General features: G+C 43.3%; 1 long non-coding RNA gene across 1 annotated transcript in view; it reads left to right on the top strand.

The window, feature by feature from the left end:
- The window catches only part of LOC138792761 (uncharacterized), a 31,532-nt gene that overhangs the window by 1,784 nt on the left and 11,182 nt on the right, over positions 1 to 18,566 (top strand). The gene's annotated exons all lie outside the window — the stretch shown is intronic.

Below are 18,566 nucleotides of genomic sequence, written 5' to 3' on the forward strand. Positions count from 1 at the left end.
TGTCAGTGGCTTCCATAAGCCCTGGACACTAGCAGGCCCAAAGAAGAATTCAATGTCCTAAATAGGATTTAGCAGAAGCTTGAGGAGCTTTGGAAAGGTTTCAAAGATCAGACAGTATCAAAGGCTTATGAAAGCCTCGTTAGCTGGCCCGGGATAATGGCATGGCAGGCTATCCTATGTCTGTATTATGGCAGCATGACAGCCACCGGGGGAACAAGTGGAACAGTTTCCACAGAGGAATTGGACTAAGATGAATATAATGAGCCGGCACCACATGCCTCCATTCTGCCCCCCATTCAGCAGCCATCAGGGCCATAACTCTGCGGCTAAACGATGAGCTGGGCTGAAGGGGCTACAATAGCCGCCTCCTATTAGAATGCATTTAGTGAGCGACCCCTCCTGATGCTCTGTTCCGCCTATTTAGGGGATTTTTAGTGTGTGCCTCTCTGGGAAGCAACACCAGTCTCGTTCCAGGCTGACAAAACCACAGTGGGGGGTTAAACCTGGCACGAACCCTCAGGGACTCCACCATCTGCCTCTTCAATGTAAGAAGACATAGACACTGTGCTGTGGATCACCAGCTCTTACTAGCCCCAGGCTACTGTAACATAGAGCACGTGGAGCGCACATTTCATTATACATCCTCACTAAGGGGGGCTATTCCTCAGCTCCCAACCCATTGCAGGCTTCATAGCTTCATGTCAGCCTTTATTCCACCTAGGAGGAGAGAGGTCACTGAGGCATTTGCTTCCACTGACCTACTGAGGGAATGTACAGTAAATCTAGCATTATATGTCATCTGGATTTACCAGGCAGGAGAATGCAGTAAGTATTGCTGTCTGCAAACAAAGGCAAAGGATATAGGGGTATCCGACATGAAGTTATCCACCCAATAATGGAGCTCACATTCATCAGAAATATTGTACATAGTTTACTGTGTGTTTTGGGCTCTTAGTATTAAAGGGGTTGTCCAGCGAAAAACTTTTTCTTTCAAATCAACTGGTGTCAGAAAGTTATATAGATTTGTAATTTACTTCTATTAAAAAATCTTGTCTTCCCACACTTATTAGCTGCTGTATGACCTGCAGGAAATGTTCTATTTCCAGTCTGACACAGTGCTCTCTGCTGTCTCGGCCAGAGATGTCAGTAGAGAGCACTGTGTCAGACTGAAAATAGAACAACATTTTCTGCAGGACATACAGCAGCTGATAAGTATGGGAAGACAAGATTTTTAATAGAAGTAAATTAAAAATCTATATAACTTTCTGACATCAGTTGATTTAAAAGAAAAAGATTTTCGCTGGACAAGTCCTTTAACATTGCACAAGATTTCTTTGTCATATGAAATAGTCAGAGAGACATATGAGAACATTTCTATACAGTGTGTCATCTGAGCTAAGACAGTTTTGCACCTCTCATCGCCAGTTTCACTACAGACACATATTTGCTTTGGTATAGCAGCCTGGAGTCCTGGCCTGGCCATAGTTCTGATGACCAAAACCGACAGCTGTCAGGTCAGTAATAAGGATGGAAAAATGCATTTGTATTATGTTCTTTTGTAAAGTGGCATTAAAGAGGTTATCCAGGATTAGAAAAACATAGCTGCTTTCTTTTAGAAACAGCGCCACTGCTCCCCAGTTTGTGTGTGGTACTGCAGCTTATTTCCAGTGAATGGAAATAATTTGCAATACCATGTATAACCTGAAGACAGGCTTGGCACTATTTTCTAATCTTGGAAAACCCCTTTAAATTGGTTTAACCCACAGCATTAGGTCAAACAAAACAACAACAGTAACAAAAACTTCAAATTGTATTTCTTTTCGATGGACTTTTATGCTGGTTTCACATGTGGCAGTTTTGTTTTTTTTTTTAAATTGCCACTGCAGTTATTTGTGCCAAAACCAGAAGTGAACCCAACAGGAAAGAGAAGTCCAAGCCCCCCCTTTATATTTACCATAGCATTGGAATGCACTTCTGGCAGTGGCACAAAAACTGCAGTACCAGTTTTCCAAATAACTGCTGTGTGTGAAACCAGCCTCAAAGGGGTTATTTGGGCTTAGAAAAACATGGCTGATTTCTTTCAGAAACAGCACCGCTCTCTTGTGGTTTTTACAGGGCAAGGATGGTGCTGTTCTTCCAGTGGCTGCAGGGGACAGAGCCTACTACGTCACGGAGGGGGTGGGGACTACAGCACCAATGTAGGCTGAGCTATGGGGCACCATGGTTGTTTAAGAGAACCTGTCACCCCCCCCGTGCCAGGGCAGAGCCTGGCCGACCCCCTATGAGCATCGGACTCATCTCTGATGTGCATGCACTGGGCTTCCGACGGCGATATCTCGGCAACGGGAGCGGGTCTAGGAATGGGACTTTGTGCACGGGGTAAGTATTAGGATCTCCACCGGGGGGTCGGCCGGGCTCTGCCCTGGCACGGGGGGGGGGGGGGGGGGTGACAGGTTCTCTTAAACAACCATGGTGCCCCATAGCTCAGCCTACATTGGTGCTGTAGTCCCCACCCCCTCCGTGACGTAGTAGGCTCTGTGACGTAGTAGGCTCTGTCCCCTGCAGCCACTGGAAGAACAGCACTATCCTTGCCCTGTAAAAACCACAAGAGAGCGGTGCTGTTTCTGCCCCATATCTCCGCCTACATTGGTGCTGTAGTCCCCCCCCCCCTCCATGACGCAGTCGTTTTCTAGGCCTTGTCCCCTCTGCAGCCATTAGAATAGGCCCACCCACAGGCCTAGGCCCCGCCCCTCTAGGCCTATGATGCAGATGTGGGTAGACATATGGGGTGCTACTATTGTTAAGCCCACCAACATGGCTCTGTCCACCAACAATAACATTCATTTTTGAGGGGCGAGACCACCAAGAAATCCTTTATACAGTAAGATATGAAAGGTCCAGAATATAAGCTTAAGGGGGTGACAATATTAAATGTTTACATTTATTGGGAGGAATTTATCAAGCATGCACCAGGTGTAGGTCAGAGCTGGTGTAGATTTTTTGCAGTTGCCATGCAGTAACCTCAGAGTCACCAGATTTACTCAGTGATGTAAGCCTCTCAGTAAATCCAGTGTGGGGCATGGGGTGGGGGGCTATATGTTAGATTGGCGTTCTTGTATGCTGATTTTGATAAATGACCCCTATTTCATGTTTTCGACACTTGTTTGCCTAGCTCAAAAAGAAGTTGTGGTTTAATAAGAAAGTGCCATGTCTTGTAGGAAAATCAGTGTGACTTCTTGAAAAGATGTCATGGCTTGTAGGAAAAGCAATGTGGCTTGCATGAGTTAAAAAAGTTTTGTCTTAAAAGTGTCTAATCTAAGTCTACACTGCATTAAACTGGTGCTCATGAATGAACGTCTCATATTGTGCTATCACTAGCAATATTCAACATGGCCCAGATTTATCAATCTGTTTGAAATAGAAACTGGAGTCATTTGCCCATAGTGACGAATCACAGCTCAGGTTTCATTTCACCAGAGCTCATTAAGACATGAAAGCTGAGCTGGGATTGGTTCACCTTGACAAGTTACACCCGTTTTTATTTCACACAGATTAATGAATTTGGGACACTACGTGTTTAAAGCGACTCTGTACCCACAATCTGACCCCCCCCCCCCAAACTGCGGAGGGGTGGTGCAAAGTTAGGGCACAAATACTCCTGTTAGGCACGGGGCTGCAAGTTTAAAGGTTGTTTTTTAGGACAATAACTGCATCACCTGCCAAACGGACCCCAGCACAGATCTTGGATTAAAAGCAGCTATCTGAAGGTGGTCAGATTGTGGGTACAGAGTCATTTTAAGCATTTTAAAGAGACATTTATCATACTTTTGACATCTTAAAGGGATACTTAACCATCTTAAGGTCTAGTAGAATACAAGGCAACAATATATTCAGTGTCCCAGTGACTATTGCACCACACCACAAGGTCTGGGTGTAATATGGTGGTGATAGATTCCCTTCATTTCATGTGTAGAAAATGACTGATCAGGTTATTGACAGTATTCAGTGAAGTTTCATTCACATGGTGCAGTTATGTTGTGGCTTGTGCCATTTTGAAACTGAAGTTGCAGTTTTGCCTTGATTTTTGAAAAGTTACACAAAAACTGAGATGTGACTCTGACATATGCCCTTAAAGTATTAATAAAGCTTCCATATTGCATGTATATGATCCTGTATGCCAGGTATGCAGATGTTACAGCTTATGTTAAAGTGAATGCACCACTTCATACCAATTCACAAACTTTTTTTTAGACTCCCTGGTCGACACTGGCATGTACATCTTGGTGGTGCGGTCCATTTAAGTAAGCATAGCCGGTTCCTGCAATCTCTGCTGGTTTCTTTATGTGCACTTCAGCCCGCTCTATGCACTGAAGACAGGTCCAATGCCCCCAGTGTAGCAATATCCCCTCTCCTGAGTGATGCACCTCCATCAGAATCAAGTCTGTCTGTGTCACAGAGGGGATATTGGTATACTGGGGGAGCCGGGCCCATCTCCAGTGCATAGAGTGCACAGGAAGAAACCAGTGCAGATCTCAGGAACTGGGCGGCATTTTATGCCACTGGGATGTACGCGCTGGCGCCGACCAGGTAGTTTTAAAAAATTTTGAGTAAGCAAATTAGTCCATTCACTTTATTCTTCACACAGGTGTAATATAAATGTGTGTTTGCACGTGTTAGGTACACAAGTCTCTGCCCATCTGTGGGTTTAGAGACCTGAATTGATATCATCCTAGTGATTTATAAAGCTGTCAGTTTGGGTCATTAGACCTGTGGTCAAGCTGGGACCTTTGTGCATATGAAGCATGTGTGAAAGAGCTTTACTCTGAAGATGTTTACCCTTCTGCATAGAGGACATTAGCACAATGACAGAATGACAGCAGAATGTCTGCCTACAACTCCTACCTTCTATCAGGCTATCAGGTTTTTCATTCTCTAGGGTCTTGTAACTCAAAATTCACATGTGGTGTCTTTGTCACCCCAGTGTAATCTGCCATGGGCACTCTTTGGTATACTGTATTTTATCAGAAGGTTGAATACATTGTGTACCAGAGCAAGTTCTAAGCATCCGGATTGTGCACGCTTTTCAATTCAGACACATCCATTATTTTAATGATTAGGGCAGTGTGGATACAGTTGTGGTGATTACAGCGTATTACTTTTTATGTGTAGTGAAATGGCTTAGCAATCTCTTTGAAGCATCCAGGCAGCTATTTTGATAATGTAATAAGGCTGCTCTACAAAGAAAAGAACACATTACACATAGGGATGTTTCATCAGCGGAGGCAGCACAGACATCCCTAACTCATACAACAGCGGGAGCATGGGACTGAGACATACATGTCAACTCTGTTGCATTCAGTAATTACAATGGTATCTGTCATGGGGTGGTATATATTAGGCAGAGAGTGAACAGTCAATTCTTGAGGTTGATGTGTTGGAAGCAGGAAGGGTAGGCAAGTATAATGATATGAGAGACCCTAATAAGTGCCAAATTGTGATTGACTAGATGACTGGGCCAGAGCATCTCCAAAATGGCCGGGCTTGGGGGATGCTTACAGTTTGCAGTGATTAGTATCTCCTAAAATTGGTCCAAGGAAGGGCATCCAGAGAAGCAGACACAGGGTCATGGAATCTAAAGCTCAGTGATATACCTGAGGAAAGAAAACCAGCCCATGTAGGAAAGCTACTGTCACACTAATTGTTGAAAAATTTCATGCTGGCTGGAAATGTGTTAGAATACACAACACATTGCAGCTAGCTGCGTATAGGGCTGCATGGGTGATGACCAGAGCGCTAATGTTGTTTCCAGTCCACTGCTGGAAAAGCCTACAAGGGGCAAATGGGCCTCACAATTGGAGCATGGGGCAATGTCTGATAAATCACATTTTCTTTAACAATATGTGGATGTCCTAGTGCATGTGCCTATTGATGGAAGAAGGCAAGTCTGTGGAGACAGTGTGATGCTATGGGCAATGTTCTATTGGAAAATTTTGAGCCCTGACATGCATGTAGATGTTACTTTGACACATTTCACTTACTAAAACATTTTTGTAGACCCTTTTATGTTAACACTATTTATATGGTAGTGATCCCTTTTCAGCAGGATAATGTGCCCCACCACACTGCAAAAATGATTCTAAAATGGCTTGGGGAACAGCTTGAGGTGTCAGCTTAGTCTCCAAATTCCCCAGATCCCACCAAGCATCAGTGGGATGTGATGGGAACACAAGTTCTATCCACCCAGGCTCCATGTTGCACTTGGTAATATCTTAGTGTCAGATAACACAGGGCACCTTAAAGGGGTAGTCCACCCAAAAAAAATTTCTTTCAAATCAACTGGTGCCATAAAGTGCCAGAGATTTGTAATTCACTTCTATTAAAAAATCTTAAGTCTTCCAGTACTTATTAGCTGCTGTATGTCCAGCAGGAAGTGGTGTTTTCTTTCCTGTCTGACCCAGTGCTCTCTGTTGCCTCCTCTGTCCATGTCAGGAACTGTCCAAAGCAGGAGCAAATCCCCATAGAAAACCCCTCCTGCTCTCCAGACTGGAAATAATACAACTTCCTGTTGGGCATACAGCAGCTAATAAGTACTGGAAGGCTTGAGATTTTTTAATAGAAGTAAATTACAAATCTCTGTCACTTCATGGCAGCAGTTGATTTGAAAGAAAAAAAATTTGGGTGGACTACCCCTTTAAGGCTTGAGGTGTATATGCCTTGTTAGCTCTGAACTGTTCTGATGGTGTAAAAGGGTTCTACAGACTATTAGGGGCAGGTGGCTGTAATGGTATAGCTGAATATTTATACCCATGTTAAAGCAAATAGCAGTCTAGGAGAGGATCTGTGCTGAATATTAATATCTTCCCATCTGCAGCACAATAGGTTATTGTTTGCTTGTACTATTGACGAGTGGGAAATCTGTAGCTCTGCTTAAAGTAGAACCTGCAAAGCAACAGATTTTATCAAATGCATATGGGTTAACTGCATGATTTATATACCTGCATATACTATTCAGTATAGGAGTATATGAGAACAGTATATAAAATAGTATACACTGCCTTAAAGATTGTCAGACATTCCAGCCTTCCCTTAACACTGCTTGTGTATCACATTTATCTTATCATCTGACCGACTGTATCAATGAGCTCAGTGTGAAATAGATAAAGTCACCAGTACATGACAATAGCTTTTTTATTATTTATTATGGATGTTTAGTCCCAAGCCCCTTGTGAAGAAAACCACCTTTTAGTAGATATGTTAAAATAAGTGACCTTCTCCTATTCCAGCACTTAGTAGTGAAAATGGTCGCTCTGTCTTTCCTTTTATCCTTTCCTCTGCTTTATTTTTCCTTCCCAACATATTGCCTATATGTAACTCTTTAGTTGCTATAGAACTAAATGTAAATCTGTCAGTGACATGCTCTGAGAACTGACACAACCTGCTAAAGATAGGAATTGTACTCATCCAGTCCTGAAGGACACTTTCAGAAGTCGTGGCATCCATGAATATCATCTCATGGGCGAGATGTGATTTTTTTTCCCCTTCACATCTGCACGCTGTCACATAGAAACCTGGCATGAAACCAAGAAAGACAAGGTTAATTATCCAGAGGATCAACTATTTTTATCAGGTTATGGTCACACTCAATTGTTTAATGCTATTAAATGTCTGCCTATGTGTGACATTCAAGATCACCGCTTTGTCCTACTTTGTCTTCATTTCCTAATTGTTCATTCTATCGGCACACCATAACTAGGGTGTGTTGTCTGTGCTGTGGAGTCTTGTCTGTGACTTATTCTTCATCGCACATTCATGTTCCAGAGCTGTATGTTCACAATGCTTGCCTCCCTGTCTGCTAATATTTTATTTACCCCGGGAACACAGATGATGGACAAAGGATATTCTGGAAAACAATACAACTGAAATGCTGTTATTTTTTTGATGCTATTGCACACTCTGCCCATGCCTTATATAGTTCACCCACTCTGTTACTATCTGCTGTGTCTTTGCTTTGTTGGTGTTCATTTTGCCTTTGTGTGCAGCCCCTAATCCTGTCTACATCCTGATACTGAGATTTTGCTAACTAACCTGCGTAGTCTCCACCTGCACTCCTTCCATCTCCTTAAAGGGGTTATCCAGCGAAAATCTTTTCCTTTCAGATCAACTGGTTTCAGAAAGTTATATAGATTTGTAATTTACTTTAATTTAAAAACCTCCAGTTTTCCTATACTTATCAGCTGCTGTATGTCCTGCAGAAAATGTTTTACTTTTAGAGATGAGCGAACCGGGTTCGGGTTCGAGTCGATCCGAACCCGAACGTTCGGTATTTGATTAGCGGTGGCTGCTGAACTTGGATAAAGCTCTAAGGTTGTCTGGAAAACATAGACACAGCCAATGACTATATCCATGAGTTCCACATAGCCTTAGGGCTTTATCCAACTTCAGCAGCCACCGCTAATCAAATTCCGAAAGTTCGGGTTCGGATGGACTCGAGCATGCTCCAGGTTCGCTCATCTCTATTTATTTTCAATCTGACACAGTGGTCTCTGCTGAAACAGTGCTCTCGGAGACAGAGCAGCAGTAAATTCTGATAGAAAACTTCTCCTGTCTGGGACAGAGGTAGCAGCAGAGAGCATTGTGTCAGACTGAGAATAAAACATTACCTGCAGGACATAAAGCAGCTGATAAGTACTGGAAGACTGGAGATTTTTAAATAGAAGTAAATTACAAATCTATATATCTTTCTGAAACCAGTTGATTTGAAAGAAAAATATTTTTGCTGGATAACCCCTTTAAATCCTGGCTGCATTCTGACTCCTTGGCCCCATTTTCATGTCAGTGTACTTCTGGTCCTGATCAATGTCTGCTATGTCTGTCATCATCAATTTTAGTTGTTAACTAATTTTATCTTTTATCTATCATTTGAATCAAGTATGCAGTTTTATGCTTATATTTTTAATAGTGTAGCCATGAAGTGTACAGTGTTTAATAAAGTTGTATATAGTCTATGGCCATGTCATGCGTATCGCCGCTGCACGGTGGCTTCATCAGGAGTCTCCTGATGAAGCCGCTGTGCAGCAGCAATACGCGTGGGGTTCCTCTCCCTCTGCTACAATATGGGCCGGATATTGTTGGGTATTACGTTTTTCATCTGTACATGTTTTGTCTACCCCACATTATATTGTCCTGTTTTTGGTGCCACTCTGTACATTTAGTCCCTTCCTATCAGCTTATTTAGTCTGTTCTCGTAGCAGTGAGCAACCTTCTGTATTATAGGTGGTAGCCATCCTTTGATTTTAGATGTTTTTAACTTTCTGTAGCCGGTGACAATAAAGCTATTTTATATATTATTTTTGGTGTGTGCCTCACCTCACTGTTTATACACTATATTTCTCTATCTTTCTCTTTTTTTTATTCTCTGTATAAACTCTATAAAGCTAGCCATGCACCTTCAAAAACTGATGGGCAAACGATTACCCGGCTATCATTTATCTCTTCTGTTCCCCCCCTCCCCATACACAGAAACTTTCAGCACAGCTAAAGGAGAGCTTCATATGTGGTGTCACAACACAGGTGTGTTTTCTTTCTCTCTCTCCTGTGCACCTGTCCAAAAGCCCTTCTTTCAGGTTAAAAGTGGTGATGAAGTAATCCGAGGTTTAACCACTTGGTGTCAGTATTTTATATGTCTATGTTTTGCACAGCTAAAGTCAGTATTAGGTTAAGGTTTTATGTGTACCATGTGTTATTATTGACCAATAGGAGGTGCTCTTCACTTCTAGCCAATCTTATCTCTTCTTTCTTTTGCACACACTCATCCCCACCACTCACAGGGAAGCTCACTTCAGGCCCCTGTAAGAGGAGACACTGGTGGAGGAAGTGCAGAGCCAGTCTTATCCAGATTCTCAGAGAGGGAAGACCCAAAACCAGCTGTTTTTGCCGTAGTTAAGCCAGGGCCTGGCTGCTGCCAGGACCCCTAACAGGGACAAAGGCAGTCTAGTCACAGTTTAGACACTTAGCTATGCCCAGATAACCATGGCTGGGGCTTGTAGTACCCTGAAAGGACAGGTAGCTCAACACTGTAGGGCAGAAGGTGGTCAGATCAAAGTCTAAACACAACTACAAGTAAACTTCTCACTATAAAGTATATCTTCAAGTTCCAGCAGAGTACACAGCTACATTGGGTTGGGGCTCCTCTGACAAACTGCTCTCCTCTACTCTTCAAAAGCACCGCTACAACTACCTTTCTTCTATTCCACTTCTCAAGCACCTACTTATGCACTACAAGTTTAAGCACTGAAGTCTGTGTGAAGATTTCTCTATTCTACCAAAGAACTTGACAGTAAAGATGTTCTATTTTTTATATCACTGGGACTCATATTCTGTCATATTCTGTACGCACCAGCACCCACACACACAAACCGCATACCTTGGGTTATTTTTCCCTGGACTGTGGGTGGTGGTACCAATAGTCAGGGTGGGTCAGTTGTCACTCAGGACTACCGTGACAAGAGCCCAAGGGACCCACTACAACCCGGCAGGTTACCAACCATTTGGGAATACAGCCACACAAAACATAGCAGGTACCAACATCACACCTGTGTGCTAGACAAGGACTTGCATGACAACACTAACACCTTTGGCTGAGCTGACACAACCACCAATAATAACATCACCCGGTGGGTCAGCACACATACACCTTTTACCAACAGCGGAACCTGATGTATAAGGTGTTGGGAACATTCAGAAACCAAGCAGAGGGGCAAAGCAGACTATCCTTAGTTGGCTATGCACATTGTAATATACTTTCAACATCAAGTGGTACCAGAAAATTATAGAGATTTGTAAATTACTTCTATTTAAATTTCTAAAGTTTTTCGGTTAGCGACGTGATGTTCACGATCCTTGGGACCAGGACTATCTAGCCAGGTGCCAAGGACTGTGAACACTGGCAGTGATGTGGGTGGTGTAGTGGCCTGGTATAAAAATCAAGAGACTAAGAACAGTCCAGTGTGGATAAAAAAACAAAGCAGATCCATTAGGTGGCGCTGGTCAGCAGGAGGAGATGTCACTGATGGTAATAACCTCAGGAGGTGATGTAACAGAGCTGGTAATGTTTAGCTAACCAGTGGATAACCAGATAACAGAACTGTAGACATTTACTGTAGGTAGTGGATAGCCAGTTGCAAGCGGAGATGTAACAGAGATAGAGAGGTTCATTTAGCACTACATAGCACTTCTGTATATCATGACAGAAAGTTGCCACTTTTCCAAAAGAGTCTAGGAAATCAGATGATCAATGAAGGCTTCTAAAGTGTCCTGCGAAAAGATGATATAGTCAAGGAAAGTTGCAACATTTACCTAGGCAAGGTGTAGTACGTAGAGCCTAGTTGCATATATGGGTTATTGTCTAATCCATGGTCAGGCCTAGTCCACCATAGAGGAAGATTCCATCTTGCTATTGCAGAGCCAGGTTCAGAGAAACACAGCCCTAACTATATTTCCCATGTACTATATTAGCATACTGTATATAGAAAACCAATGTAAAACTAGCTTTAAACAGATGGAGAAAGCCTAATTTTGGACACAGTGAAATACTTTAGTTTTTGGTAACTGTTTGTCATATTTAAACTGAGTAACAAACACTTCTATCAAATAATGTTTCCAAACCGTTCCCTATAATAGAATTAAGCAGAATCAATGAAAGACTGCCGTATTAAATTACTCCACCTCTAGGAGCCATTTATTGAAAGAGCACAGAAGGGTGCAGACAAATATTGCAGAGACACAGGCAGGTGATGAAGAAGACTTCTGAATATGCAACAGGCTGATTCATATAGCTCAAGCTCAAGCAGCACATCAAAACACAGCTTGCAGGTAATGACCATATGGCCTTTCAGGTTGACGATATGCTTTACTAATCCAGCATGAACAGTGCCATTAAAGGACATGACAAGCCACTGCCTGCTAGATAGTTTACAATGTGTCAGGACAGATCAAGCATACAAGGTGTACAATTTAGACATTTGTTAAGCTTTGTTTGCTTTACGTGGAAGCAGTTTTATATATCGCCAAAGCTGAACCGAAGAAAGAGAGCAGACATTTCTTGCTTCAGCTAGCTGACTAACATTTTGCGTTATTTTGCTGCAATCGTCATAATTAGACATATTGCTTTCTTATATAAGCTTTCACTCTTCAGGAACTCAGGATGCTCGTTGAACTAGTGTCATAGGTTGATGTTATTGTGAGTTGATTCAGACAGCGAGGACTGGTCATTACCAGGCAATTGACGGTAATTATTCTGGCGTGATATAATGGATGGGCCACTTTTATTAATTGATGCTTTATTTTCTTTCTGCAAATTGTGGTGAGCTCAATGCCCATGTGCATCCTTACAATACCCTCTCTGATTGCCTTCTGTTGCCTGTATATGCCAGTTGGCGCTATCTTTTGTCACATGGAGCTTAGACTTAACATATACAGCATGCATCTAATCCCATGCCAGCACAGTGATCATGTATGGAGGAGATGTCCTGGCATGTGAATGAAGAAAGCTTGAGGCTAATGAGAGCCTGTCTGTGACGTTCCTTTCAGCCCAATAGCAGACTGAGCATCTGGCTACTTACTCTTCTTAAGACACATGTACAGTTTGACTTTAGGTATGAAATGGCTGTTCTTGCTAACCAAATTCATCTTACTTCTAAACTGGGTATTATCCCTGGATACGCGGAGACGGCACAGCCACCAGGATTAAGCAAATGGCATTCAAAGTATCAACCCTTAGATCCCTATAGGGAGTAAAAACACCCCAGTCAAACTGATCCTCTGAACAAAGCTTCTTTTTGTCGTGTCAATAGGCTTTTTGCTGCCTCAATGGAGCCCCGGTGGTTATGTGAACCGTGCTGTAGACAAATGTCTACCGATCATGAGACCAAACAAGCAACAAAAGCCTAAGATTGGAGGAGAAGGCTAAAAGATAGCTTGCAAAGTCTAATACCGGTATTGTCATAGTCATGTGCAAACACTTGCATCACATGACGGATAATATCTATTGAAAAGTTAGAACATAGTTTGAGAAAAAGGGCTCAGCTTCATCTAATCTTCCTTGCACTTTTAAAGGGGTAGATGCAGGATAAAATCTCTGGAGTAATAGGATTATCTTTCTGGTTTCAAGTTCTATGTAGCATGTAATTTATTTTTAATTAGGATTAGATCTATGGATATAGGAAACCTGAAGTTGAAAAGGATTTTAAGGGTAGGATTTTTCTAAGAGAGGACCTTATTTGCCCTGCCAATGGTTTTGATGTACACGGTTTCAATGAGAAAAACGAGAATAGACCAGGCCTGAAACATGAAAAACGTTTTCCTCTGAACGATACATTGTATCTTCCTATAGAAGCTTTAGCGTGGAGGTTATTGAATGCAGTTTCCATTCTTCTAAATAGTTCCCAAACTTAGGATCATGTCATTCTGTCATCACCTACCCACCTAATGTATTATGTCTCACCCTTTAAAAACAGTGGGAGAGGATTAAGTAGAGCATGCAGAATAAGAATGTAAACTACTGATTTACCCTATTGCTTAAGGCTGTGTTCATACATTGCAGATACAACGGGGTTTAACTGCAGAAGTATCACATCTGATATGTGTGAATACAGCCTTAAAGGGAACAAATTACTGCCAAAATGCCCAGGAAGCTATACCTATGGTGTAATGTAGGCCTCTGTTTCCAAATGTGTTACTGACACCTATGAACTTTGCACATACCCCTCATGCCAAATGCTGTGAGTGGCACGGATATAAAAATTGGGACAGGTTGGCGCTCGCTTCCCCCTCCTTATTGTACTGTGTAATACGCTCTTTAGGGAACAGTGCATTTGTTCATCATGATTAGTGTTAAGCGTTCTGTCAAATTGTTTGAGTTTTGCAATTCCCTATGGCCGCACAAGTTGAATGGCGCCCTAGGAAGTCCTATTACTCTATCCATGTTTTCCTGGCAACCATAGGGTGGAGTGTGTAGCTGTGGGGAATCAAACACTGAGCGTTGAGTTTCAGATAACATTGCCAAACTCAAACATTTTGACAGATCTGCATCTGCTCAACACTAATCATGATCAGGCCCTGAATGCTTCCATTTGGGATCTTGAAACTGATTTTTTTAAAATTAAGATTTAATTTTTAAAAACTGAAACAGAAAAAGACTGTGTTCACACAACATAGGAGACCGGCCGCTCTATGACCTGGCCGGGTCATGGACTGGCCAGTCTCAGAAAAGATCATCCCGGCCGGTACTGCAGTACCGTCCGGATGATCTTTAGGGCCGCAGAGTTCTGATGCAGGCACATCCGTGCGAACCCGCATCAGAACTCCCTATGGCACGCTCCACTGTGTGCACTGACAGGGTTTTCTGCAGCCACTATTCACTGAATAGCGGCCGCAGAAAACTGACATGTCAGTTTTCTACGGCACCGCGAGAGATCCCGGCCGGAGTGTATACTATGTGTATACGCTCCGGCTAGGATTCCATAGAAGACAAGGCAACATATATTTTCGTAAAAAGTTGTTGCAATCGGCCGTACTTTTACAAAAATATACATTGTGTGAACATGGCCAAAGTATATAAGCAAAGTAAATAGATATGTAAAATGTACATGAAAATAAATAAAACAAACAAAAAAAAAAAATGTAAAGAGGTAGTTCACAAAGACATTTTTCTTTCAAATCACGTGGTGCCAGAAAGTGCCAGAGATCTGCAGTCTGACACAATACTCTCTGCTGCCCCCTCTTTTCACGTCATGAACTGTCCATAGCAGTAGCAAATCCCTATAGAAAATCTCTCCAGCTCTCCAGACTGGACAAAATACCACTTCCTGCAGGACTTACAGCAGCTGATAACTACTGAAAGACTTAAAGTTTTTAAATAGGAGTAAATTACAAACCTCTGGCACTTTCTGGGACCAGTCGATTTAATAGAAATGTTTTTTTGTTTTTTTTTTTTAATTATTATTGTGAACTACCCCTTTAAATGGTAAAACTAAGTAGGCAGACATCACTTATGACCCCTACTTTAACAGCTTCCAAATTGCATATGTGAAAAAAAAAATGGACGGAACATCTTATTGGAAATGCCAGGTGCAATGGTAATACTAATATGTAAGAACATAGAGATCCAGTCACCTCTTCTAATGGCCTCTTAAAGTCAACGGTACTCTGTATTTCCATTTCAAATCTGCCACGTCCTGCACCAGATTCCACACTTATTAAGCACCAATTCTGCCTCCTTGTGCCATGGGGCAGAAAGAGAATTTCAGCATTTTCCTCTTCATTTTTCTCCATTCACTGGAAACCTCACACGCCATACTTGCTCCACTGCAATATGCAATGTGAAATATGGATTGTGGCTTCCTTGTGGCTTTTTTGTGTGACTTGTTCAAGAGCAGCACAATGTATATAAGGTAGTTTGAGAAACAGATGGCCATTTAGCTTACACATTGGGGGGGGGGGGGGGGCAGTTTCTGAGGAACTACAGCAACAAGACTGAAAAATCCATACAAGACTATACATTCTTGCCTGTATAGTAAAGTATTACCACGCACTAGAGGTTTGCTTTAATGTTACGGACTAGAAGGCTTAAGACAGAATTAGAAGTAAAATGCATTTGTAAGGATATTATCTAGACTTAATTTATAGAAAATACAGTAATCTTCTTTGAGGCTGTCAACACAGGATCATGAAGGACTAGTGCAGCCAACCAATCTGATTATTTTTTTGATACGTTAAGTTGCAATCTGGATTTTGGTAATACAGTGTATGAGAGATATATATAAATTTTTCTAACGCACTTGATGCTATTCCACTGTGACATTACAAATTAGAAAAAACAGAATGTTGTTGAAGGGAACCAACCAGCCATATTTATGCTGGGCTCCCAGAACGGCCGCACAGACCTCTTAGCTTTGTCCTCTATGGAGCCGCTGGGTTCTAGGACGTCCGTTCTCTGCCTCTGTCAGTGATTTCAAAACATCCAATGACATGCCACCCCATACTGTCTATGCTGAGCTTCCATTTCTGGATGGAACATGACAGCGGCAGAGAGTTAGGGGCCCGGAACCCGGCAGCTGCGGTGGTGCAGGATGGGTAAGTATACCTCACTGACATGTCCCCCACACCCCTGGCAACATAGCTAAATGTCTTTTTTTTTCCAGACAACCACTTTAAGCTTACCATACACATGTGACAACTGTTAGCTGAATGCCTCTTCAGCCAATAGATGTTTTTCTATATATGCCCCAGTTGAGTGTGAATATGTTTTGAATGGGTAAAGTTGGGAGGCCACCATGAACAGTTGATAGTCATCCTGTCCTCTCTTTGATCAGCTGGGCCCGATGGGCTCGGTTGACATGTCTAATGTGGATTGTCAAAGCTGTGTGGCTCTGTCACTACACTGTCACTTGACTGTCTGTGTCATTCGTGCTTCACAGAGCGAACACGAAACATGTGAATCTAGCTTGTTTATGACCTTCAGGACCGTTTCTATAACCGGACGGGCTGGGTCACTGCACGGGGCGCCCGGCAGGGCCCGACAGGCCACCCGGACCCACGGCATCATTGGCACCCCAGCCACCTCCCTTCCCTGAGGGAGAAAAAATGGACCCCCCCCCCGGCGGCGCCCCCTCCTTCTGGATCTCCCCCTCACCTCCCACATCTCCCCTGGATCTTCCCCCTCACCTCCAGGGCCGCTTCTGCCATGTCAGGCGGCAGAATCTGTGGTCCTGGAGGGGGCGGCATTATCTCCCCCTCGCTGTAATGCTGGGCCCCATCTCAGCCAGTGTTCCCTTTAAGCTGCGCGGTGCGCAGCCACGCAGCTGAAGGGGAAGCACTGCACACTGCTGCCGGCCGCCCGCTCAGCCACTCAAAACTCTGAAAAGTAAGTGGCAATACGTACTATGTATGCACTGGCACTCACTACAGTACAGGAGGAGGGAAATCCCTGCTCCTGTATGTACATTTCGTAGCTTACTACGTAATGTGCGTACAAAAGCAGGGACTCCCTGCTCCTGTACAGAAGAACGGCGCACGTCCTCTCCTGCGGGCTGTGCGTGATGACGTCATTTCATCATGCACCGCCTGTAGGAGAAGACCTGTAAGCCATACAGACTTCAAAAGGATGAGGCCGAGCAGCGTTGGAACGGAGGACAGGTGAGCGGGATTTTTTTTTTTTAAACTTAGACTTTGCACATTATTTGGACTTTGGGCATTACTGTAGAGACCGAGGGGTTAATGCAAGGGGTCCGGGGGGGGGGGGGGGGGGGGGTAATTTAATATACATACAAGGGGGAGGTGGAGTTATACTGCAACCAAAGGGGAGTATGGTGATATGGGGGGAGTACAGGGGGACATTATTACTATATGGCAGCAATGCAGGGGGACATTACTCCTATATGGGGGCAATGCAGGGGGACATTACTACTATATGGGGCAATGCAGGGGGACATTACTACTATATGGGGCAATGCAGGGGGACATTATTAGTATATGGGGGCAATGCAGGGGACATTATTACTATATAGGAAGTGCAGGGGGACATATGGGGGGAGTACAGGGGGGACATTATTACTATATGGCGGCAATGCAGGGGGACATTACTCCTATATGGGGGCAATGCAGGGGGGCATTACTACTATATGGGGCAATGCAGGGGGACATTACTACTATATGGGGCAATGCAGGGGGACATTATTAGTATATAGGGGCAATGCAGGGGGACATTACCATTATATCGGGTAATGCAGGGGGACATTATTAGTATATAGGGGCAATGCAGGGGGACATTACTACTATATGGGGGCAATGCTGGGGGACATTACTACTATATGGGGCAATGCAGGGGGACATTATTAGTATATAGGGGAAATGCAGGGGGACATTATTAGTATATGGGGGCAATGCAGGGGGACATTATTAGTATATAGGGGCAATGCAGGGGGACATTATTACTATATGGGGGCAATGCAGGGGGACATTACCACTATATGGGGTAATGCAGGGGGACATTATTAGTATATAGGGGCAATGCAGGAGGACATTATTACTATATGGGGACAATACTACTATATGGGGTAATGCAGGGGACATTATTAGTATATAGGGGCAATGCAGGGGACATTATTACTATATAGGAAGTGCGGGGGGACATATGGGAGGAGTGCAGGGGGGGCATTACTACTATATAGGGTGAGTGCAGGGTGACATTATTACTATATGGGGGCCCAGCATACAAGGGGTAACTCACATACCTACTGACTTTACCGCACCAAACAGCACAATAATTACATTTTGAGACCCTATAAGTGGGAAGAACGTTTCTGAAAAAGTGCAAGGATTGAGATGTTTGTCTGGCAGGTTCTGAAGAGACGAATTCTAACTGCAAGAAATCATCATGGAGGTCCAGGCCAGAAGGAGAGGAAAAGGAAAGTGACGCCTCAGATCAAGGAAGACGTCACCTGTGAGTCACTGAATTATGTTTTTCTATTCAGGAGAACATTATTTGTCAGGGAAGCGGAACTGCTCTA

This window comes from Dendropsophus ebraccatus, chromosome 5 (genome assembly GCF_027789765.1).
Source record: "Dendropsophus ebraccatus isolate aDenEbr1 chromosome 5, aDenEbr1.pat, whole genome shotgun sequence".
Taxonomy (NCBI): Eukaryota; Metazoa; Chordata; class Amphibia; order Anura; family Hylidae; genus Dendropsophus; species Dendropsophus ebraccatus.